Source organism: Rattus norvegicus, chromosome 5, assembly GCF_036323735.1.
Source record: "Rattus norvegicus strain BN/NHsdMcwi chromosome 5, GRCr8, whole genome shotgun sequence".
NCBI lineage: Eukaryota > Metazoa > Chordata > Mammalia > Rodentia > Muridae > Rattus > Rattus norvegicus.
In genome coordinates this window covers 3935210-3945285 of record NC_086023.1, presented here as the reverse complement: position 1 = coordinate 3945285, position 10076 = coordinate 3935210, and positions in this window count along the sequence as shown.

The following is a 10076-nucleotide window of genomic DNA, read 5'->3' as shown; positions in this document are numbered from 1 at the left end:
ATTTTGATTCCATTCGTGAAAATTTTTCTATATCCCGAACAGTCCACTTATTACTACTGCGGCCTACTGGGAACTAACCGAATTCACCATGTTACTCAGATTCGGCTCACCAAATTTTGATAAATCTTGAAAAGTACACATAGTACAAGAGCAGGCTACTGGGAACTAACTGAATTCACAGAGAAACAGTGTTTCAGTTCGTTAAAACGTTGCTCTATCTTGAATAACAAGCTTATTACATGCGAATCCTATTGGGAACCCACTGAATTCACCATGATACTTAGATTCCGTTTCACAAAATGTTGCTCTATATTGAAAAGCAAACTCATACAAGCATGTCCCATTGGGAACTCACTGAATTCGCCTAGAAATTTTGATTCCATTCGTGAAAATTTTTCTATATCCCGAACAGTCCACTTATTACTACTGCGGCCTACTGGGAACTAACCGAATTCACCATGTTACTCAGATTCGGCTCACCAAATTTTGATTAATCTTGAAAAGTACACATAGTACAAGAGCAGGCGACTGGGAACTAACTGAATTCACAGAGAAACAGTGTTTCAGTTCGTTAAAACGTTGCTCTATCTTGAATAACAAGCTTATTACATGCGAATCCTATTGGGAACCTACTGAATTCACCATGATACTTAGATTCCGTTCCACAAAATGTTGCTCTATATTGAAAAGCAAACTCATACAAGCATGTCCCATTGGGAACTCACTGAATTCGGCTAGAAATTTTGATTCCATTCGTGAAAATTTTTCTATATCCCGAACAGTCCACTTATTACTACTGCGGCCTACTGGGAACTAACCGAATTCACCATGTTACTCAGATTCGGCTCACCAAATTTTGATAAATCTTGAAAAGTACACATAGTACAAGAGCAGGCTACTGGGAACTAACTGAATTCACAGAGAAAGAGTGTTTCAGTTCGTTAAAACGTTGCTCTATCTTGAATAACAAGCTTATTACATGCGAATCCTATTGGGAACCTACTGAATTCACCATGATACTTAGATTCCGTTCCACAAAATGTTGCTCTATATTGAAAAGCAAACTCATACAAGCATGTCCCATTGGGAACTCACTGAATTCGCCTAGAAATTTTGATTCCATTCGTGAAAATTTTTCTATATCCCGAACAGTCCACTTATTACTACTGCGGCCTACTGGGAACTAACCGAATTCACCATGTTACTCAGATTCGGCTCACCAAATTTTGATTAATCTTGAAAAGTACACATAGTACAAGAGCAGGCGACTGGGAACTAACTGAATTCACAGAGAAACAGTGTTTCAGTTCGTTAAAACGTTGCTCTATCTTGAATAACAAGCTTATTACATGCGAATCCTATTGGGAACCTACTGAATTCACCATGATACTTAGATTCCGTTCCACAAAATGTTGCTCTATATTGAAAAGCAAACTCATACAAGCATGTCCCATTGGGAACTCACTGAATTCGCCTAGAAATTTTGATTCCATTCGTGAAAATTTTTCTATATCCCGAACAGTCCACTTATTACTACTGCGGCCTACTGGGAACTAACCGAATTCACCATGTTACTCAGATTCGGCTCACCAAATTTTGATTAATCTTGAAAAGTACACATAGTACAAGAGCAGGCGACTGGGAACTAACTGAATTCACAGAGAAACAGTGTTTCAGTTCGTTAAAACGTTGCTCTATCTTGAATAACAAGCTTATTACATGCGAATCCTATTGGGAACCTACTGAATTCACCATGATACTTAGATTCCGTTCCACAAAATGTTGCTCTATATTGAAAAGCAAACTCATACAAGCATGTCCCATTGGGAACTCACTGAATTCGCCTAGAAATTTTGATTCCATTCGTGAAAATTTTTCTATATCCCGAACAGTCCACTTATTACTACTGCGGCCTACTGGGAACTAACCGAATTCACCATGTTACTCAGATTCGGCTCACCAAATTTTGATAAATCTTGAAAAGTACACATAGTACAAGAGCAGGCTACTGGGAACTAACTGAATTCACAGAGAAACAGTGTTTCAGTTCGTTAAAACGTTGCTCTATCTTGAATAACAAGCTTATTACATGCGAATCCTATTGGGAACCTACTGAATTCACCATGATACTTAGATTCCGTTCCACAAAATGTTGCTCTATATTGAAAAGCAAACTCATACAAGCATGTCCCATTGGGAACTCACTGAATTCGCCTAGAAATTTTGATTCCATTCGTGAAAATTTTTCTATATCCCGAACAGTCCACTTATTACTACTGCGGCCTACTGGGAACTAACCGAATTCACCATGTTACTCAGATTCGGCTCACCAAATTTTGATTAATCTTGAAAAGTACACATAGTACAAGAGCAGGCGACTGGGAACTAACTGAATTCACAGAGAAACAGTGTTTCAGTTCGTTAAAACGTTGCTCTATCTTGAATAACAAGCTTATTACATGCGAATCCTATTGGGAACCTACTGAATTCACCATGATACTTAGATTCCGTTCCACAAAATGTTGCTCTATATTGAAAAGCAAACTCATACAAGCATGTCCCATTGGGAACTCACTGAATTCGGCTAGAAATTTTGATTCCATTCGTGAAAATTTTTCTATATCCCGAACAGTCCACTTATTACTACTGCGGCCTACTGGGAACCAACCGAATTCACCATGTTACTCAGATTCGGCTCACCAAATTTTGATAAATCTTGAAAAGTACACATAGTACAAGAGCAGGCGACTGGGAACTAACTGAATTCACAGAGAAACAGTGTTTCAGTTCGTTAAAACGTTGCTCTATCTTGAATAACAAGCTTATTACATGCGAATCCTATTGGGAACCTACTGAATTCACCATGATACTTAGATTCCGTTCCACAAAATGTTGCTCTATATTGAAAAGCAAACTCATACAAGCATGTCCCATTGGGAACTCACTGAATTCGCCTAGAAATTTTGATTCCATTCGTGAAAATTTTTCTATATCCCGAACAGTCCACTTATTACTACTGCGGCCTACTGGGAACTAACCGAATTCACCATGTTACTCAGATTCGGCTCACCAAATTTTGATAAATCTTGAAAAGTACACATAGTACAAGAGCAGGCGACTGGGAACTAACTGAATTCACAGAGAAACAGTGTTTCAGTTCGTTAAAACGTTGCTCTATCTTGAATAACAAGCTTATTACATGCGAATCCTATTGGGAACCTACTGAATTCACCATGATACTTAGATTCCGTTCCACAAAATGTTGCTCTATATTGAAAAGCAAACTCATACAAGCATGTCCCATTGGGAACTCACTGAATTCGCCTAGAAATTTTGATTCCATTCGTGAAAATTTTTCTATATCCCGAACAGTCCACTTATTACTACTGCGGCCTACTGGGAACTAACCGAATTCACCATGTTACTCAGATTCGGCTCACCAAATTTTGATAAATCTTGAAAAGTACACATAGTACAAGAGCAGGCTACTGGGAACTAACTGAATTCACAGAGAAACAGTGTTTCAGTTCGTTAAAACGTTGCTCTATCTTGAATAACAAGCTTATTACATGCGAATCCTATTGGGAACCTACTGAATTCACCATGATACTTAGATTCCGTTCCACAAAATGTTGCTCTATATTGAAAAGCAAACTCATACAAGCATGTCCCATTGGGAACTCACTGAATTCGCCTAGAAATTTTGATTCCATTCGTGAAAATTTTTCTATATCCCGAACAGTCCACTTATTACTACTGCGGCCTACTGGGAACCAACCGAATTCACCATGTTACTCAGATTCGGCTCACCAAATTTTGATAAATCTTGAAAAGTACACATAGTACAAGAGCAGGCTACTGGGAACTAACTGAATTCACAGAGAAACAGTGTTTCAGTTCGTTAAAACGTTGCTCTATCTTGAATAACAAGCTTATTACATGCGAATCCTATTGGGAACCTACTGAATTCACCATGATACTTAGATTCCGTTCCACAAAATGTTGCTCTATATTGAAAAGCAAACTCATACAAGCATGTCCCATTGGGAACTCACTGAATTCGCCTAGAAATTTTGATTCCATTCGTGAAAATTTTTCTATATCCCGAACAGTCCACTTATTACTACTGCGGCCTACTGGGAACTAACCGAATTCACCATGTTACTCAGATTCGGCTCACCAAATTTTGATAAATCTTGAAAAGTACACATAGTACAAGAGCAGGCTACTGGGAACTAACTGAATTCACAGAGAAACATTGTTTCAGTTCGTTAAAACGTTGCTCTATCTTGAATAACAAGCTTATTACATGCGAATCCTATTGGGAACCTACTGAATTCACCATGATACTTAGATTCCGTTCCACAAAATGTTGCTCTATATTGAAAAGCAAACTCATACAAGCATGTCCCATTGGGAACTCACTGAATTCGCCTAGAAATTTTGATTCCATTCGTGAAAATTTTTCTATATCCCGAACAGTCCACTTATTACTACTGCGGCCTACTGGGAACCAACCGAATTCACCATGTTACTCAGATTCGGCTCACCAAATTTTGATAAATCTTGAAAAGTACACATAGTACAAGAGCAGGCGACTGGGAACTAACTGAATTCACAGAGAAACAGTGTTTCAGTTCGTTAAAACGTTGCTCTATCTTGAATAACAAGCTTATTACATGCGAATCCTATTGGGAACCTACTGAATTCACCATGATACTTAGATTCCGTTCCACAAAATGTTGCTCTATATTGAAAAGCAAACTCATACAAGCATGTCCCATTGGGAACTCACTGAATTCGCCTAGAAATTTTGATTCCATTCGTGAAAATTTTTCTATATCCCGAACAGTCCACTTATTACTACTGCGGCCTACTGGGAACTAACCGAATTCACCATGTTACTCAGATTCGGCTCACCAAATTTTGATAAATCTTGAAAAGTACACATAGTACAAGAGCAGGCGACTGGGAACTAACTGAATTCACAGAGAAACAGTGTTTCAGTTCGTTAAAACGTTGCTCTATCTTGAATAACAAGCTTATTACATGCGAATCCTATTGGGAACCTACTGAATTCACCATGATACTTAGATTCCGTTCCACAAAATGTTGCTCTATATTGAATAGCAAACTCATACAAGCATGTCCCATTGGGAACTCACTGAATTCGCCTAGAAATTTTGATTCCATTCGTGAAAATTTTTCTATATCCCGAACAGTCCACTTATTACTACTGCGGCCTACTGGGAACTAACCGAATTCACCATGTTACTCAGATTCGGCTCACCAAATTTTGATAAATCTTGAAAAGTACACATAGTACAAGAGCAGGCGACTGGGAACTAACTGAATTCACAGAGAAACAGTGTTTCAGTTCGTTAAAACGTTGCTCTATCTTGAATAACAAGCTTATTACATGCGAATCCTATTGGGAACCTACTGAATTCACCATGATACTTAGATTCCGTTCCACAAAATGTTGCTCTATATTGAAAAGCAAACTCATACAAGCATGTCCCATTGGGAACTCACTGAATTCGCCTAGAAATTTTGATTCCATTCGTGAAAATTTTTCTATATCCCGAACAGTCCACTTATTACTACTGCGGCCTACTGGGAACTAACCGAATTCACCATGTTACTCAGATTCGGCTCACCAAATTTTGATAAATCTTGAAAAGTACACATAGTACAAGAGCAGGCGACTGGGAACTAACTGAATTCACAGAGAAACAGTGTTTCAGTTCGTTAAAACGTTGCTCTATCTTGAATAACAAGCTTATTACATGCGAATCCTATTGGGAACCTACTGAATTCACCATGATACTTAGATTCCGTTCCACAAAATGTTGCTCTATATTGAAAAGCAAACTCATACAAGCATGTCCCATTGGGAACTCACTGAATTCGCCTAGAAATTTTGATTCCATTCGTGAAAATTTTTCTATATCCCGAACAGTCCACTTATTACTACTGCGGCCTACTGGGAACTAACCGAATTCACCATGTTACTCAGATTCGGCTCACCAAATTTTGATTAATCTTGAAAAGTACACATAGTACAAGAGCAGGCGACTGGGAACTAACTGAATTCACAGAGAAACAGTGTTTCAGTTCGTTAAAACGTTGCTCTATATTGAATAACAAGCTTATTACATGCGAATCCTATTGGGAACCTACTGAATTCACCATGATACTTAGATTCCGTTCCACAAAATGTTGCTCTATATTGAAAAGCAAACTCATACAAGCATGTCCCATTGGGAACTCACTGAATTCGCCTAGAAATTTTGATTCCATTCGTGAAAATTTTTCTATATCCCGAACAGTCCACTTATTACTACTGCGGCCTACTGGGAACCAACCGAATTCACCATGTTACTCAGATTCGGCTCACCAAATTTTGATTAATCCTGAAAAGTACACATAGTACAAGAGCAGGCGACTGGGAACTAACTGAATTCACAGAGAAACAGTGTTTCAGTTCGTTAAAACGTTGCTCTATCTTGAATAACAAGCTTATTACATGCGAATCCTATTGGGAACCTACTGAATTCACCATGATACTTAGATTCCGTTCCACAAAATGTTGCTCTATATTGAAAAGCAAACATATACAAGCATGTCCCATTGGGAACTCACTGAATTCGCCTAGAAATTTTGATTCCATTCGTGAAAATTTTTCTATATCCCGAACAGTCCACTTATTACTACTGCGGCCTACTGGGAACTAACCGAATTCACCATGTTACTCAGATTCGGCTCACCAAATTTTGATAAATCTTGAAAAGTACACATAGTACAAGAGCAGGCGACTGGGAACTAACTGAATTCACAGAGAAACAGTGTTTCAGTTCGTTAAAACGTTGCTCTATCTTGAATAACAAGCTTATTACATGCGAATCCTATTGGGAACCTACTGAATTCACCATGATACTTAGATTCCGTTCCACAAAATGTTGCTCTATATTGAAAAGCAAACTCATACAAGCATGTCCCATTGGGAACTCACTGAATTCGCCTAGAAATTTTGATTCCATTCGTGAAAATTTTTCTATATCCCGAACAGTCCACTTATTACTACTGCGGCCTACTGGGAACTAACCGAATTCACCATGTTACTCAGATTCGGCTCACCAAATTTTGATAAATCTTGAAAAGTACACATAGTACAAGAGCAGGCGACTGGGAACTAACTGAATTCACAGAGAAACAGTGTTTCAGTTCGTTAAAACGTTGCTCTATCTTGAATAACAAGCTTATTACATGCGAATCCTATTGGGAACCTACTGAATTCACCATGATACTTAGATTCCGTTCCACAAAATGTTGCTCTATATTGAAAAGCAAACTCATACAAGCATGTCCCATTGGGAACTCACTGAATTCGCCTAGAAATTTTGATTCCATTCGTGAAAATTTTTCTATATCCCGAACAGTCCACTTATTACTACTGCGGCCTACTGGGAACTAACCGAATTCACCATGTTACTCAGATTCGGCTCACCAAATTTTGATAAATCTTGAAAAGTACACCTAGTACAAGAGCAGGCGACTGGGAACTAACTGAATTCACAGAGAAACAGTGTTTCAGTTCGTTAAAACGTTGCTCTATCTTGAATAACAAGCTTATTACATGCGAATCCTATTGGGAACCTACTGAATTCACCATGATACTTAGATTCCGTTCCACAAAATGTTGCTCTATATTGAAAAGCAAACTCATACAAGCATGTCCCATTGGGAACTCACTGAATTCGCCTAGAAATTTTGATTCCATTCGTGAAAATTTTTCTATATCCCGAACAGTCCACTTATTACTACTGCGGCCTACTGGGAACTAACCGAATTCACCATGTTACTCAGATTCGGCTCACCAAATTTTGATAAATCTTGAAAAGTACACATAGTACAAGAGCAGGCGACTGGGAACTAACTGAATTCACAGAGAAACAGTGTTTCAGTTCGTTAAAACGTTGCTCTATCTTGAATAACAAGCTTATTACATGCGAATCCTATTGGGAACCTACTGAATTCACCATGATACTTAGATTCCGTTCCACAAAATGTTGCTCTATATCGAAAAGCAAACTCATACAAGCATGTCCCATTGGGAACTCACTGAATTCGCCTAGAAATTTTGATTCCATTCGTGAAAATTTTTCTATATCCCGAACAGTCCACTTATTACTACTGCGGCCTACTGGGAACTAACCGAATTCACCATGTTACTCAGATTCGGCTCACCAAATTTTGATAAATCTTGAAAAGTACACATAGTACAAGAGCAGGCGACTGGGAACTAACTGAATTCACAGAGAAACAGTGTTTCAGTTCGTTAAGACGTTGCTCTATCTTGAATAACAAGCTTATTACATGCGAATCCTATTGGGAACCTACTGAATTCACCATGATACTTAGATTCCGTTCCACAAAATGTTGCTCTATATTGAAAAGCAAACTCATACAAGCATGTCCCATTGGGAACTCACTGAATTCGCCTAGAAATTTTGATTCCATTCGTGAAAATTTTTCTATATCCCGAACAGTCCACTTATTACTACTGCGGCCTACTGGGAACTAACCGAATTCACCATGTTACTCAGATTCGGCTCACCAAATTTTGATAAATCTTGAAAAGTACACATAGTACAAGAGCAGGCGACTGGGAACTAACTGAATTCACAGAGAAACAGTTTTTCAGTTCGTTAAAACGTTGCTCTATCTTGAATAACAAGCTTATTACATGCGAATCCTATTGGGAACCTACTGAATTCACCATGATACTTAGATTCCGTTCCACAAAATGTTGCCCTATATTGAAAAGCAAACTCATACAAGCATGTCCCATTGGGAACTCACTGAATTCGCCTAGAAATTTTGATTCCATTCGTGAAAATTTTTCTATATCCCGAACAGTCCACTTATTACTACTGCGGCCTACTGGGAACTAACCGAATTCACCATGTTACTCAGATTCGGCTCACCAAATTTTGATTAATCTTGAAAAGTACACATAGTACAAGAGCAGGCTACTGGGAACTAACTGAATTCACAGAGAAACAGTGTTTCAGTTCGTTAAAACGTTGCTCTATCTTGAATAACAAGCTTATTACATGCGAATCCTATTGGGAACCTACTGAATTCACCATGATACTTAGATTCCGTTCCACAAAATGTTGCTCTATATTGAAAAGCAAACTCATACAAGCATGTCCCATTGGGAACTCACTGAATTCGCCTAGAAATTTTGATTCCATTCGTGAAAATTTTTCTATATCCCGAACAGTCCACTTATTACTACTGCGGCCTACTGGGAACTAACCGAATTCACCATGTTACTCAGATTCGGCTCACCAAATTTTGATAAGTCTTGAAAAGTACACATAGTACAAGAGCAGGCGACTGGGAACTAACTGAATTCACAGAGAAACAGTGTTTCAGTTCGTTAAAACGTTGCTCTATCTTGAATAACAAGCTTATTACATGCGAATCCTATTGGGAACCTACTGAATTCACCATGATACTTAGATTCCGTTCCACAAAATGTTGCTCTATATTGAAAAGCAAACTCATACAAGCATGTCCCATTGGGAACTCACTGAATTCGCCTAGAAATTTTGATTCCATTCCTGAAAATTTTTCTATATCCCGAACAGTCCACTTATTACTACTGCGTTCTACTGGGAACTAACCGAATTCACCATGTTACTCAGATTCGGTTCACCAAATTTTGATAAATCTTGAAAAGTACACATAGTACAAGAGCAGGCGACTGGGAACTAACTGAATTCACAGAGAAACAGTGTTTCAGTTCGTTAAAACGTTGCTCTATCTTGAATAACAAGCTTATTACATGCGAATCCTATTGGGAACCTACTGAATTCACCATGATACTTAGATTCCGTTCCACAAAATGTTGCTCTATATTGAAAAGCAAACTCATACAAGCATGTCCCATTGGGAACTCACTGAATTCGCCTAGAAACTTTGATTCCATTCGTGAAAATTTTTCTATATCCCGAACAGTCCACTTATTACTACTGCGGCCTACTGGGAACTAACCGAATTCA